We start from the raw sequence: 16,762 nt of genomic DNA, 5'->3' as shown, positions 1-16,762 counted from the left end.
TCAAATCTAATATAATAGATTATCTATGAATGAAATAAAAAGTTCATAAATTATCTATAATCATAGTGAGTCGGCATTGTTGGTTTATCTAAACCAGTGCCGGCATTCTAAAAACCAAAATTTCTGAAGGGTGCACGGAATATCGGCATTGACGGATATCTTATTTACCATGCCGATATTCTGCAAAATTATTTTTTATGTAAAAGAAATCTTACAGCCGGCATGGATTTGATAAATATTTCTATGCCGGCAGAGTCAAAATTTTATACATGAAAATTACTTCTTTGTGTGACTTTCATCCTTATTTATCGGCATAGTTTTAGAAACAATTTCAATGCTGGCATTGGAGTCGGCATGGAATTGTAGTGGCTTAACAATGCCGAAAAAAATGTCGGCATTGCCTTATATAAACATTTTAATGCCGGCGCATATCCAATTGTGTAAAGAAAAGTTAAAAAATAACTTTTTTCTACGAATCCAAACATGTTTAGCATAAACCAAACAACTGGATTGTGCTTAAATGTTTTTAATCCAGCTACCACAAACCAAAAGTAAACCAAACTGAAAAAGTGGGGGTACAACAACCTCGCATAATAATTCACTTAGCAATCTGTATGGACTAACTCCAATATACTTTTAAGAGAATTTACTAGACAGTCAGACTCAATCTTAATAAAAAGTATATCAATGAGATATCTCAATTTCTTGATTCAACACTTACTCAAGCATATAAAAATCTACGAGTCTAATTGAATACAAGAGAAATTAACTTGAACGGTACCAAAGACCAATGTTCAAGGATCAATCAATTTCAACCAACAACCAAAGGTCGGATTTCCCAATTGATTGATTAAACGCACAACCTATGATATTTCAATTATATAACAAAATATAATGCGGAAAAGAAATAACACTGTAAGGACCCACAAGCTCGTCAAAGCTATTTGACTGGTCTAGAGATGATCAAGAGACGATTTAGTCGATAAGGACTCGATTATTTTAACACGAATGTTAATTTGTAGGAATAATCTAACAATGATCTAGATACGAAATTAGTACCATTGAACAGATCTCGAAAAGTCATGCGAAATGGACTACTCGAACGCGTCATTCGGATACCATATAAGAAGATATCATCAGATATCTATGAAGGGTAAAATTGTCATTTCAATTTTAAACCGCTTGGCTGCCCTTATCAATTCATGGGTGCTTTTATAATTTTAGTTGCCTTATCATCACCAAAACGTGTCGAAGAGAACTTATTATTCTCTTATGTTTCTCTTTCTTCTTCTTCTTCATCTTTCTTCTTCTCTTTTCTGCTCATCTCTTCTTTCTCTTCTTTGTTTCTCTTCTGTTGAGAGTTTGTGAGTCGTGCGTACGGATTTTCTGAGCACAATCATTAGATGAAGAAGGGGTGATCGTTTTGTAGAACTTTAATGAAGAAGATGGTGTTGACAAATAATCGATAAAAGGTAATTTAGGGTTTCGAATTGATTGAAGTTGTTTGATGATTTTGATGTGATTTGTTATAAACGAATAGATTATGGATGGGTTCGTGTTTAATTGAAGTTTAGATGGTTCTATAGGGTTTAACTTTAGTTAGGATGTTAATCGAATCAAGTTAGGGTTTCCTGAGTTGAATTGGAATTCGAAATAGATAATAATTAAGAAGGAATCGGAGATGGGTTTAGTTAATTGAAGCAAGAGTTTTCGTTCAACTGATATTTTGAAGTGGTTTTGATGTTAACTGGGAAGTTAGGGTTTGAAGATCTGAACCAGAGGTTGAATTGAAACTGATGAGGAATTTGGATTTGTTTCTCGTGTTGAGATGGTGATTATGACAATTAGATTTATGTTTAGGAATTGCAGATGGGTCTAGTTGTTTGATTACAGGGATGAAGCTTGGTGATATTGTTGTTGAACCATGAGCGGATTGAAGTTTAGATGATTTGTTAGGATTGTTGGCTTGCAGCTGTAATTTGAGATACAAGTGGTGGTGCAAGTCATGTTAGCAGCAGTGGTGCAGATGAAGTTGTGTATGTGCAACAACAATGAAGGACAGGATACAATGAATTGATGGTGTTGGTGTTGAAACTGAGTTTGGTTGTTGCCCTGCAGGTCAGGGGGAAAGCCTGAAACATATATGGATGAGTTATGAGAGGAATAAACCGTTGCATGGGATTAGAATAAGAATCAGATGTTGCCTAGAATGAGAAATGGTATTGTAGGTGATGAGGATGCTGATCAAGATGAGATGTTGAATCTCAGTTGTGGAAGTTGAGTTACATGATGGTGCTGGGTTTATATGTAATTGCAGATGAGATATGAGTTGAATTGGTAGTTTTAGTCGAGGCTTAATAGTGTGGTGTAGCTGAGCTGAAATAGTTAATCTGGATTAGGATGGTTTGAATATCAAGTGAAGTATGGTGGTGTTGTAGAATGCAAGGAGGTGAGAATTGTGTAAGAGAGCTACATAGGATGTGATTATAGTTATACATGGTTGTGGTAGTATTATTGAACTAGCAGAAGACCTTGAAGAGTTTTTTTGTAAACATATGAAGTAAGGACAGAATCTTGAATTGATATTCATGATGAACTGTTGGTGTTTAAGTAATAGATTGCAGTGTGTTTGACTGGCATAGGACTGGAATGTTGTCTTGGGTATATTTGAAGTTGAGTTGGTGGTGTATTGGAATTAAAATTAGAAATAGTGATATTAGCAATTGAACTGAATCAAGGAAGGAGTGAAGTTTTAGTCCGAGTGTGTGTGTGTTTCAGCTTAGAACTTGTTCTCTGAGAGTTGATATTAATGGTTATGATTGTATAAATTCTTGTTTCTTAAATTTAAACCTGTTAGTCATCCCAGTCAGTTTAGCTGACTCATTTTTTTTTATCTGACTTAGTGTGTCTGACTGAGTTTAACTCTTTTGACCAGAACCTGACCTTGATTGTGACCTAACCTTGAACCAATTGACTTTCCTTGACTTTGACTTGACCTTAGATGTTGACCATCAGTTGACCTGTTGACTGTTTTTGACCGTTAGTTTTCTTAGGTGGACTGGGCCCGAAGTTAATGGGCCGGTTTAGTAGACTTGGGTTTAGAGTCAGTTTTAAAATAGAGTAATGAATTGGACCACTTGTGGTCTGAATTAGCCTTTGGTTCCTTATGCAGAGTTGTAGATAATTATAAGACATATTTAATGAACTATAGGACCAACCCAAAACTATCAGTAAATCTTAGATGTGCTAAAGTTAGATAATGAAAAGATGTAGAATCATAAATGGGCTTAGAATCATTAGATAGTTCACTTACCTTATAACTAAAGAATTGTATGAGATTATGTTTGAACCTTGTATGAGCCTTTTGGTTACATTCTCAGATTTGCTTGTGTGATTAACAATTAATCTTTATTAACAACGATCGATCTAAAGGACGAACTAGTGAATTACGGATCTCGAGGTAGGCAAGGCTTGTCATCAAAAGAGGTGGGAATCTATGACGAACTCTCTTGTACTCATTATTGTTTTACAAATCTATCTTTTATGAAATTCATGCATATCTTTGTTACTATATGATAGTGTATGCATGTATTATATGTGTGTAATACAAACTAATTTTTTTTTTACATTTTGGGATGGGATTGGATCTTTAGAAACAACTAATATATGTGTTTTGGGAGTATTTACTTATTTTCGAAAAGTGATTCTTTCCATTGACTGGAAAGTGATTACATTTTTTATTTATTGTTAGCATGAAAGGAAGAGGGTTTCCTTTTGATTGGTGTATAGAATGGGTTCCTTCACCGCACTTTATACCTAGTTTTTAAGCACTTGTGTAGGGCATAAAAGCATCCAATATTAAATAGGCCCGGAGGGTATCCTTAAGTGGGTACTGAGGTGTCCAATATTACCATAGGAGGCGTAAAAGCAGCCTATGGAATACTTTTCATAGAGGGAACTATTCTGTATGCATGTATGTTTACTTTTCTTTTAAATTACTTTAAAAAGCTATTATATTTTAGTTGCTATGTAGAGTGCGCGTACATTGAGGTACTGGTAAGGTACCAATCTTATTTGACTACGAGGCCGCAAACCTGAGGGCGCTTTAATGATCATTGAAGAATCCGCAAGAGTCACGCCTTACTACTCCGAAGGAATACGTCGCTCAACTACTATTTATGTTGTGAATGTGTGTTGGTTTATTGGTTGGTAGAACTTTATATTTCAGTACAACTTATTATTTTAATATGCTTTATCTGTTTTTCCGCGTTTTAACGTTCTTAGCAAAACCTGCATTGTTTTTAAATTATCATAGTGATTACTCGAAAGTTAGTTGTTATTTCTACTGGGCACCCCTTTCAGGGATGATGTGTTCACCCATTCCCACTTTCAGTTTCAGAGACAGATCAAGATGCGTACGTGGCGATGAAAACTTCGAGGAGTTGGTTTCGTTAGTTGGTTAACTTCCGCTATGTTTATTTTGTGTTTATATTCTATTTTGTAAACCAACTCACTACTGAATATGTATCACTCGAGAGAAGTTCTTGTATTTATTTCTGAGAGGGTTTAGATTCGGGTTAATCTTTGTTTAGAGCTTATTTCTTAGTGTTTTAAATAGATGTTTAGATTGTTAGTGCCTCATTTTATAGTTAATCTCTTGGATTAGTCAGCTGCTAGCTTAGGGGGCGCTACAAACACAGACACCAGAAATTTTGTTAACGAGGAAACCGCAAATGCAGAAGAACCCCGAGACCTAGTCCAGATTGAACACACATTGTATTAAGCCGCTACAGACACTAGCCTACTACAAACTAACTTCGGTCTGGACTGTAGTTAAACCCCAATCAATCTCAGACTGATCCAAGGTACAGTTGCGCTCCTTACGTCTCTGATCCCAGCAGGATACTAGTACTTGATTCCCTTAGCTGATCTCACCCACAACTAAGAGTTGCTACGACCCAAAGTCGAAGACTTTAATAAACAAATTTGTATCACACAGAAAAGTCTAGAGGAATAGATAAATCCGCCTCCCACATAAATACCTACGAGTTTTGTTCCGTCTTTTGATAAATCAAGGTGAACAGGAACCAATCGATTACCCGGACTTATATTCCCGAAGAACAACCTAGAATTATCAATCACCTCACAATAATCTAAATCGTATGATGGCGAAACTAGATATTGTGGAATCAGAAACGATGAGACGAAGATGTTTGTGACTACTTTTCTATCTTGCCTATCGGAGAAATTAATCTCGAGCCAATCTTACAATTGTACTCAATACGATATAAACATCAAGTTCAGATCACGCAACTACAGAGAAGATAGTTGGGTCTGGCTTCACAATCCCAATGAAGTCTTCAAGTCGTTAACCTACAGGGTCTCGAGAAGAAACCTAAGGTTAAAGGAGAATCGACTCTAGCTTATACAACTAGTATCACACAGAAGGTGTGGGGATTAGGTTTCCCAGTTGCTAGAGTTCTCCTTTATATAGTCTTCAAATCAGGGTTTGCAATCAATGCTACCTTGGTAACAAAGCATTCAATACTCATTGTTAGATGAAAACCTGATTAGATTCAAGCTAATATCTTTCAACCGTTAGATCGAACTTAGCTTGTTATACACAAATGAAATGCACGTTCATTTAGGTTTGTGTAACCGTAGCTAAACGTGTACACCTAGTTGGTTCAACAGTAGTTAACCAAATGGTTAGCCATATGAGCACTTTCATATCAACCATATTCATCTTCACCATAACTAGTTCAAATGACTCAAAAGAACTAGTTAGAGAATTGTTCAATTGCTTAGATCTCATAGAAGTATACGAGACACAATCGAAGCAAAAGACGATTTTGATTCACTCGATTCGATTCATGAACTTTATAGCCACGGTTTGCAAATATGCATTCCTTAGTTTATATAAGATTAAGTTCACGAATAAACCGTTTTTAGAAAATAACCCACTCAAGTATGCATACTGGTACGCATACTTAAGTGCCCGGATTAAGTTTGTTTTCAGTTCACAAACTCCAATATAAATTCACGGGACGTGAACTTCCGACAGTGCGCGTACAGGTACGCGGACTTTAGTTCCGGTTATCTTAAGAAGCAAAGTACGCATACTTTGGTTCAAGGATTATGGACTTACACAAGTATGAGTTCACATACAATGTTTATATCCATTCAAGGTTATATATTCTAAACTCTCATTTCAATCATTGAAACATTCTTAGAGGATGTTAAATAGAGGTTACTCACACCCATTCTTCATCAAAGCGATTTTCAAGATATTGAAAAATCAACATGACTTTCGTCACTTGTAAAGATGAACTTGGCCAAAGCAAAAGCTTACCAACACATATTTCGAGAAATAGATAAGCGAGATAAACTCGGCTCGAAATAGCAAATGTGTATAATCGAAGTCTATATAGCAATACGACTTTTGTCTCGAGATAGAGTAGATAGACTTTTGAGTGATAGATAAGTTCAAGTCTCCACATACCTTTAGTCGATGAAGTTCCACCATTTCCTTGAGTAGTTCTTCGTCTTTGTATGATGAACGTCGAGGAGTCTAGTGCTCAACTACACTTTCTATCCTACTCCGAGACTTAGCTATAAGTAGACTAGAATCAAGACTTATAGTTTTGGCAGCTAAACTTGACAAACAAGCTTGAGATAACAACTCTTGTGAGTTCGACCGAGCAGTGCTCTAACACGAACAACTAAAGAGTTCATCATGAGCTACGAACAAAAACAAGCTCCAAATTGTTCAAAACCTAACAACCAATTCCAAATGAAGAAACACAAATACGAATCTTCTATCACTTGGTTCTTTGCTTCTTGGAGACCACCTTCCTCGTTTCTCCGAACATAGCTTTTGATCTTCCATTTTATCATGCTTTTCCTCGACTTCTTTCATTTCGTCAGGGCATGGCACCTCTCCTTTCTCGTTCTTGCAACCAAACATCTTCCTCAACTTGCCAAGCCGATGCCGCTTGTTTCATACATCAAACACATTATTAATATATATACTGATATAAGATTATGTGTACATTAAACGACTAAGCAATTAACAATACTTACTTGCAATCCAACGGTCTTCTGAATTCCGGCAATTGTAGGTGGTGCCTCTGTAGGAGTTGGAACAGGAAGGTTTTTCTGGGGTGGAATTTCAACGTTATCCAGGCGCACAACAAAAGGATGTGAGTATTTTTAGTGATCTACACTACAAAGGATTGATAATCTAGGATCTGAGGAAGGATTATAAGAGAAAATAAGAAGATAAGAAGAAGAGAAAGTCAGAGGGAAGATGAGAGCAAGAACAATAACAAGAGAGAGAATATTAGATTAATCAATTATTAGTTAAACATTATCTAATGACAGACCGGATACAAATAACAAAAGCATTGGCCCTGCCTTAACAACAATTACTAAAGCCACACAAACAACTACTAGAGGCACCAGATAGATCTACAAGGTCTATGGCAAATACCCCCTACTCAATTTTATTCTTGTCCTCAAGAATGAACTTTGGGAACTGCTTTTTGATGACATACTTGTCCTCCCAGGTAGCATCAGCCTCAGAAGAGTGTATCCAATGTACTAAGATCAGCTCCACTAATTGGTGATATTTCTTGACAGTCTTGGTGGCCAGGACCTGAAATGGAGTAACCTTCATGCTCCCATTTGAATCCAAGGAGGGTAGTGTGGTTTGTGGAAAGTATTCCTGCTCCAAGCTTTGGCTTTAATTGAGAAACATGAAACACTGGGTGAATCTTGGAAGTAGTAGGAAGCTTGATCTTGTATGCCACTTTTCCCAGTCTTGCAAGAATCTGATATGGGCCAAAAAATTTTTGCAGATAACTTCAAATTCCTCCTGAGTTGAACTGAAGTTTGCCTGTAAGGTTGTAATCTCAGATAAACCCAATATCCAACTTTGAATTCTCTTTCAGTCCCCTTTTTGTCTGCATGCTGCTTCATCCTGTGTTGAGCTTCTTCAAGAGTAGATTTGAGAATAATACTCATTGCTTGTCTTTTATGAAGATAGTCTTCCACAGTTCCATTGGAAGATGGATTATGAGAAAAAAGATCAAACTGCTGAGGAATGTATCCATATAAGGCTTGAAAATGAGTAAGCTTGAGACTGGAATGATATGTAGAATTGAACCACCACTCAGCTAAGGAGAGCCAACTAACCCACTTCGTAGGTCTGTAGCTTGTCGTACATCTTAAATAGGACTCTAGACAAGCATTGACTCTCTCATTATGCCCATAAGAACTCATGTGCAATGTTGTACCCATCTTAGTAAAGAGCTCTTGCCAAAAATTAGTTAGAAATAGACTGTCTCTGTTAGAGACTATGGTAGCAGGAAGCCCATGCAATTTAAAAATGTTATCAAACAATACGTTAGCCACTGAAGCAGCTGTGAAGGGATGACTGAGTGGCAAGAAATGACTATACTTAGTGAACCTATCCACCACCACCATAATGACCTTCCTTCCTTCTGATTTTGGTAATCCAGTGATAAAATCCATGGAAATGTGCTTACATGCTTGGTCAAGCACTCGTAATGGTTGAAGCAATCTACTTAGAGAAGTATGTGGTACCTTATGTTGCTGACAGATGTCACATTTTGGAGTAAATCCTTCTTCATTCCCACCCAATAAAAATATGTTTTTGCTCTTTGGTAGATAGCCTGAGTGCCTGAATGTCCCCCAACAGAAGAAGAGTGGACAACAGCCATACTTGTTGTCTTAAGGTTCCAATTGAGCCAATGTAGACCCTATTCTTATATCTCAGAATACCTTGTTTGAGTGTGAATGGGTTTCTACTGAAAGGAGACACTGTTAATTGTGGAATTAATTCAGAAGCTAACTTATCTGAGTTGTAGCTCTCCTGAACTTCTCCAAGCCATGCAGGTTGTAGCTGGCTGATGAGATGACATTGATGAGAGTCATGAGTGTGGAAATATTGATAGAGCATCTGCCACCTTATTCTCTACTACCTTCTTGTAACACACTTCATAGTCATATCCCAACAATTTTGAAAGCCATTTTTGTTGTACCATTGTGTGTAATTTCTGCTCCATGAATTATTGAAGGCTCTGATGATCTGTGTAAATGGTGAAGGGATTTCCCATCAGATAAGGCCTCCACTTTGCCACTGCCATGACTATAACAAGTGATTCCTTCTCATAAGTGAACATGAAGAGAAATCTGGTTTTCATGCCTTTGCTGAAGTAAGCAATTGGCTGTCTGTGTTGCATCAAAACTACTCCAACTCCTGTATCACATGCATCAGTTTCCACTTCAAAAGGTTGATAGAAGTCAGGTAAGGTAAGTACTGGAGTTGTGGTGACATACTGCTTGAGGGATTCAAAAGCAGTTTGAGCTTCAACACTCCACTGAAAATTGTCCTTCTTAAGCAATTCTGTCAAAGGCCTACAAATAACTCCATATCATTTTACAAACTTCCTGTAATATCCAGTGAGGACCAAGAACCCTCTAAGCTCCTTTAAGGTGGTGGGTGTAGGCCATTTAAGCATGCAATCAATCTTAGCTGGGTCAGCTGCTACACCTTCACCTGTTATGATGTGGCCTAAATACTCCACCTTAGGTTGGCCAAAGGTACACTTGCTGTGCTTGGCAAATAGAGTATGTTGCTGTAGAGTCTCCAAATGATCCAAATGTGTTTTCCTGTCAGGGATGTACACCAGGATGTCATCAAAGAACACCAATATGAGCTTCCTCAAGTGTGGTTGAACTACATCATTCATTAACGCTTGAAAAGATGTGGTGCATTGGTCAAACCAAAAGGCATCACCATGAACTCATAATGTCCTTGATGGGTTTTGAAAGCAGTTTTGTAAGTATCTGGGGGGTATACTCTAATTTGGTGATATCCATCCCTCAAATCAATCTTAGAGAATATCTTGGAACCAAACAACTTATCTAACAGTTCCTCTATTATTGGAATAGGATACTTGTCCTTGACTGTGGCTTCATTCAACCTTCTATAATCCACACAGAATCTCCAACTGCCATCTTTTTTCTTTACAAGGAGAATTGGTGAAGAGAAGGGACTATGGCAGGGTTTAATTATACCAGATTGCAACATTTCTTGTACAAGTTGCTTCACTACCTCTTTTTGGATGAATGGAATTCTGTATGGCCTTTAATTTGGAGGGGTAGTGAGTGGTTTTAAAGGTATGTGATGATCATGGGTTCTGGAAGGAGGTAGAGATTTAGGTTCTTGAAAAATAGAATCATACTTTTTCAATAGGGGTTTAATTGGTTCTGGTATTTCAGTTTGAGTTTCACAAGCAGTAATGGCAAAAATGTTACCAATCAACCCATGTTTATTCTTCTTAAGCCATTTATGTAATTCACTTCCTTTCATCATTGAAATCTGAGTTGAGGAAGTGTTACCTTGCAGTTTAATACTCTCTCCATCCTTGTTGAAGGTTATAGTCAGCTTCTTGAAGAACAATTTTTTGGGGACCATGGTTTTTTTTTTGGGACCATGGTTCTATTTTTAGTAAGACATTTAGAAGTAAATCTAGGTCACCCCTTATCTAGATATTTATATTAATACCTAAACTACCCTCCTGATTAATTTTGGGCAATGATTAGTGAAATGATTAAGCTAAAGAAGTAGAATTATTGAGAGAGTAAAGTTAGAGAAGATGTAGATGAAAAACATGGAAAATAAATTTTTTTCCCAATTCACTAAGCTTGAGTATTCAAGTGATGATAGCTCATCTGATTCTTCATCTCCATCCTCTCCTAGACTATTTGTTAATCGTCACAATGATCTAGATATGAGTTATTTCTTAGATGGTGAATGTATTCTTCCATAACTCAATCTCAATATGAAAATGATGGATTTTACCAACCACAACCGAAGGAAGAGTATTTGGGTACCCAAGTATGCTTCAAACTTAGATAATGGTGGTTGAATTGGTCCAAATATTCATAAAACTGTAAATTTTTGTAAAAAATTCCTGTTAGGTTCAGGTAGTTCGGTTACCAAGTGTGAAGAACAGGTAACCGAACACGGAGTTTGGTTAATAAATGTCAAGAACATATAACCGAACACAGAGTTCGGTTTCTTTCTTCAAACACGCAGGTAGCCGAACTTTAGTAATAAGATTTACAGAGGTATATTCGGTTAGTTCGCAAACTTCAACGCAACAAGTTCCCAACCGAACTGCAGGTTAAAAGTAACCTAGTGTTAGAAGTTCGGTTGGTTCGCAAACTTTAACATATTTTTCGAATCAACCGAACTGGGATTATATATGCATATATGCAATTAGGCAAACGTTCAATTACTACGAAATTTATTTCTTGGCGAATTAGGTAGAGTTCGGTTACGAAGTTTCAAAGGTAGAGTTCGGTTACAAAGAAAACTTAACATTTTTGTGAACGAACCGAACTTTTGCACTTCTCATTATTTTCGTAAACTAAAGTTCGGTGATATTATTTTGCGAAGGAACCGAACTTATGGACTTGTGTTGTTCTAATACAAGGAGTTCGGTTAAAAGTATTTTTGCGAATCAACCGAACTCTGAGTTCGGTTAAGAAAAAATTAATTCGTGATAACCGAACTTTTTGCGACGAAACCGAACGTTTTGCGACGTAACCGAACTAAAAGTTCGGCTGAGACTTGTTTTTTGCGACGTAACCGAACTTTTTTCTGAAAAAAAAAAACCTCCATTAAACCTCTCTGCAACTTCCATTTTCAACTCATTTTGATGATTACTTCTCATTTATTCAACAAAAAACGAATCACAAGTAATGGGTTTGTGTGAATATCTTTGTTAATGTTTTAAATTAAGCTATATATATATAGAGGTGGTGGTGGTAATCGGAGGTGGTGGTGGTAATCGGTGGTTGGTGGTGGTGATAATCGGAGGTGGTGGTGGTGGTAATCGGCGGTGGTGGGCAGTGGTGGTGGGAGGAGGTGGTGATGGTGATCGGTGGTTGGTGGTGATGATAATCGGAGGTGGTGGTGATGGTAATTGGCGGTGGTGGGCAGCGGTGGTGTGAGGAGGTGGTGGTTATTAGGTTGGTTTTAAATTAAATTAGGTTAAGGGTAGGTTAGTCCACTTCAACGCTTTAGGACACCCCTTAAAACTATAGGGAAGGTGGCCTAATAAAACCATGGTCCCCTCAAAAAACCCATGGTCCCTAAAAAATCATTCTTCTTGAAATCAAAGGACATTGGGCTCATATTCTTCATCCAATCTACACCCAACACCATATCACAACCACCTAGCTTCAAGAGCATCATGTCCCACTAGAACTCACGTCCTTGCATTTTCCAAGTGAATGAAGAACACTTAGCATCACTGACCATTTTAGCACCATTTGCAACAACTACCAATAAGGGAGTGGCTGGAGTCATTTGAACTCCACATTTTTCAGCAGCTCCAGGGTCCAAGAAGCTGTGGGTACTCCCACACCCACAATCCTGATGGTGTTCTGTGACACATTACCAGCCAAGGCATACAATGATATTTCTACCTCTTCTTCAGTACCTGGTGACATGGGAGTATCACAAGGGGATTCTTCACCAGATTGAGTAGTATCTTCTTCATCAGCAGCTAACATATAGATTTGTTGCTTGATGCACTTATGTCCAGCTTGAAAAACCTCATCACAGTTGTAACATAGCCCTTTTTCCCTTCTTTTCCTCATTTCAGCATAAGACAACCGTTTAATTGGAGGGGGGGGTGGAATTTGTGGTGGGGGTTTGGAAATTCTTGGTGGTAATTCTAGGACTTGTAACTGGAGATGGAGTATTTCTTTGAGTGTAGTGGTTGGGAACATAAAGTGGTGAAGGTTTATAAGAGTTCCTTGATTTTTTTTGCTGCATTTTCAATGAGTGCTTCTTGCATTCTAGCTAGATACACTGCATTTGCCAATGTTTTGGGCGAAAACATTTGCACATGTAGTCTCAATTCTTCCTTCAAGCCACTAATGAAGCTAGAAGTGCAATACCCTTATGTGAGGTGGGGGTACTTTGCTAATATTAATGCCTTCAATTCTTCGAAAATTTCCTGATAATCAAGAACTGAACCTAATTGTTGAAGCTTATTAAATTCCCCTACAATATCATCATGTCTCAATTCTTGGAAACGAAGACATATATCTCTCAAGAAATCTTCCCACAGCACAACCTACTTACCAATTTGATAATCCTGAAACCATACATCTGTTTTTCCATCTAGGTACATGGAAGCCATATTCACCATTCGAGAGTCTGTCATATTATGCATAATAAAGAATTTCCTACACTTACGTATCCATGAGCGAGGGTTGGTACCATCAAACCTTGGAAACTTAACATTTGGTTTCGGTTGTTGAAACTGATTATGATCTTGAGTTCCAAACAAATAACGAGGTTGGTTAAAAGGATTTTCACATGTGTGGTTGGATGACGGTGTTGGACCCAAGATACTGTCCGATTCATTGATGGGAATCTTGTTGTTGGCTTGATTTTTGGTCGAAAACTCGATGTAACGATTTATTTGAGTAGCTACAACAGTATTAATGGCGGCAATGAGCCCTGGAGTTGGTTTTCCTTGAGATTCTTTGATCTTTGTAATTGATTTCATCACCACATCATACTTTACTAATGAATCACTTTGGGATTTAGCAAGCTGATCCATCTTCTTAGTGTAATCTGCTTGTGTTGTAGTAAGCTCTTCGATTTTTCTGGTTAATTCTTCAACAACTGCTTTGTTAGCCATGATAGGTCCAAGGATAGATGCTCCTGATACCAATTTGTAGTGATCTACACTACAAAGGATTGATAATCTAGGATCTGAGGAAGAATTAGAAGAGAAACGAAGGAGACAAGAAGAAGAGAAAGTCAAGGGGAAGATGAGAGCAAGAACAAGAGAGAGAATATTAGATTAATCAATTATTGGTTAAACAATATCTAATGACAGATCGGATACAAATAACAAAAGCATTGTCCCTGCCTTAACAACAATTACTAAAGGCACACACACAACTACTAAGGGCATCAGATAGAGCTACAAGGTCTATGGCAGTATTCCAAGTAATACCTCATGTAGTCAAGATCGGCTTCATCACCATTTTCCGCAATCTTCCAATTACACGTATCTACCAAACGACGTGGTTCTATATCCCTTCGATGTGTTGGTTCTGGATTTGGCGTATACTCTACCTTCAAATTTAAGGCAGTTGAATAACCCCGAGGATAGTCAACAAAGTACCTTTCAAAGGCAAGTTGTTGCATACTAGTTTGTTGCTTATATCCAAGTTGCCGCATCACACGTCGGGGATCATCCATAACGTATCCCTCTGGGTGGTACAACAGTCCATTGTAATATGCAACGTTACCAAACCTTAAAAAATGGCGGTTTTCTCTAGACTCCTTGTAAGGGCCGAACACAACCTCTTTGGTAGTTATCGCGTCCAGAACTAATATCATATCTGTCAGTCGACGATTTTTACCGGGCTTCAGAGTATTGTTGAAATCGCATCTCCGTGCTCTTGGCTCATCGGGCTCAGAACTTTCTTTTATCGTCAAGGCTTTGTAGTTCGTGAACAATGTTAGGAAGTGTTCATAATCCCACACCTATGCCAATGTAGAATGATACATATAAAAAGGAGTAATTTTGTGTACAATAATAACGGTATATGTGAACAAATATAAGAACATGAGTTTTAAAAAAAAAAAATACCTGGAGTAGAGTGAAATTCCCGACAAATTGATTAGTAACAACCTTATAGGCCGTTCTCATCTCCGCCATCAAATGTGCAATTAGCACGGTGCCCCAAGAATAGCCATGGACCTCAACGGATCCAAGTATTTTAGGTGGTTTGCACTCACCCTATTCCCACTAGCATCAGGAAATACCTTAGTGCCTAAGATGAATAACAGGTAAGCAGCGACTGTATAACGAATTTGAGTGGGATCCCAGTTATCCATCTTTCGTTTCTCCTTCGTCCCTCCAAATCTCTCTCTAAGCATATTCATTTTCATTTTATTTGTCCTACAATTCTTAGATACATAAAAAGTTTTGTATAGAAGTTTCGTAGTCCCAACCAAACAACTTGTTAGTCAAATCGTGTAACTTCGACCATTCTAAGTCCAGGCATTTATTTCCTTCTGCAACTGATTTGCCGTTAACCCATATAAACCTAGAATGTTCTGAGCATCATAATGGATCAGGGTTATCTCTCCAAATTGGGAAGTGCATGGTATTAGTTTCACCACCTCTCGACGAAGCAATTTACTGTCACAGAATCATACTCCACATTTTTCTCAACCAAAGGATATAGCCCAGAGTCCTTTACTAATTCTTGGACCTCTTTACATTCCAAATCCAAAGGTCATTTACTCGAGGATTGGTGTCGGCAAACACGTACTACTTTCTTATGATCCTACAATCAGGAGACAATGAGACTATACATAAATAAAAATAAAAAATAAAGTATACATAAACAGGAGACATTGAAAGAAAGCATACATAACAATACACGAGCACAAGGTAAAAATTCTTACATAGGTTTGATAGATAGTACGTGCTCAGTGTCCTTGTAGACAAATAGTGGTATCATATCGGAAGCTTGACCCTAAAATTTCCCACCACCAAGGTCAGGTAACATGTCATTAGGATGAGGAAGGTGCGAACCTTTTATTTTGACTACTTTCTTCTTCTCTTGTTTTTTTTTTACCGGTTGTTCGCCTTCACCTTGTCCCAATCCTTTAACTTGTGTCGGTTGTTGACTTTGGCCCAACGTCTTCCTTTAAAACTTCGCCTTGGCTTGCTTGTTGACTTGGGTCAACCTCATCATCTTCCTCTTCATCGTCCTCATCATTCGATTCTCCAGTATGTTCACGGATTGCTATTTTACTACGGTCCTTACTCTCCCAAACTTGCCCCCTTGTAGAGCCTGCCCCCAACTGCTTATTGCGACCAAATTGTTTCCATTAAGGAGGAAGAGACTCGGGAGTGCCAAGAGCGTTCTTCTTTCTTTTCTTAACGCCGACATCTTTATTTTTTCCTTTCTTAGCTTCCTTGGTTTTAGACCTATCAAAAGACATACGAAATAAATAAACGACAACTAACAATCATATCTGATGCCGACGTAGATATCCTGAATAACGACATTAAAACACAGGGGCTGGCATTGTCTATCGACAACTCGACCATGCCGGCGTATAATGTCGGCATTGCCGAAAAAATGCAAGTAGTTTTAGGTAATTTCAAGGTTATTCCTGTATACCAAAAGATTGCCGGCATATACATAAAATTTAAAACAGTGTCGTAACCCAGTGTCGGCGTGGTATTCAACCTAAAATCAATGCCGGGATTAAACATTCAGTTTCAGGTAATTTTAGTTTTTTAGCCGGCATAATATTCATACTAAATTCAATGCCGAATCAAATTACCGTCATGATATTCATACTAAATTCAATGCCAAAACACATTACTGGCATCGTATTCATACTAAATTCAATGCCGAAATTGACTGTAACTCAATTGTTTGAGTTAGAGTTCGCGATTCTAACCTAAACCCACTGCTTTAAATCGATTAAAAGACGTATAAAACGTTTCAGAATCACTTACCTTCTCACAGAAGTCATTTCTTCGAGAGTTTGATGGTATGAATCCTCTTCTTCTTCCTCAAGAGCAATCCGAGCAAGCCTTTGTTCTTGTTTTTGTTGAGCTACTGATTTTGATTTTGATTGCAGATTGGGATTGTGTTTCTTTCGTAGAGG

General features: G+C 37.7%; 1 long non-coding RNA gene across 1 annotated transcript; it reads left to right on the top strand.

Annotated features, from left to right (window-relative positions):
- Positions 1–1,286: 1,286 nt before the first annotated feature.
- On the top strand, positions 1,287–4,641 carry LOC113317130. The gene is made up of 2 exons (XR_003343262.1): positions 1,287–1,472; positions 4,394–4,641. It is a non-coding gene; the product is annotated as an uncharacterized LOC113317130 (long non-coding RNA).
- The last annotated feature ends 12,121 nt before the right edge of the window (positions 4,642–16,762 follow it).

Source organism: Papaver somniferum, chromosome 10 (assembly GCF_003573695.1).
Source record: "Papaver somniferum cultivar HN1 chromosome 10, ASM357369v1, whole genome shotgun sequence".
In the NCBI taxonomy this organism is placed as follows: domain Eukaryota; kingdom Viridiplantae; phylum Streptophyta; class Magnoliopsida; order Ranunculales; family Papaveraceae; genus Papaver; species Papaver somniferum.
Note: the sequence above shows the minus strand (reverse complement) of the source record. Positions and strands in the feature narration are given on the sequence as shown.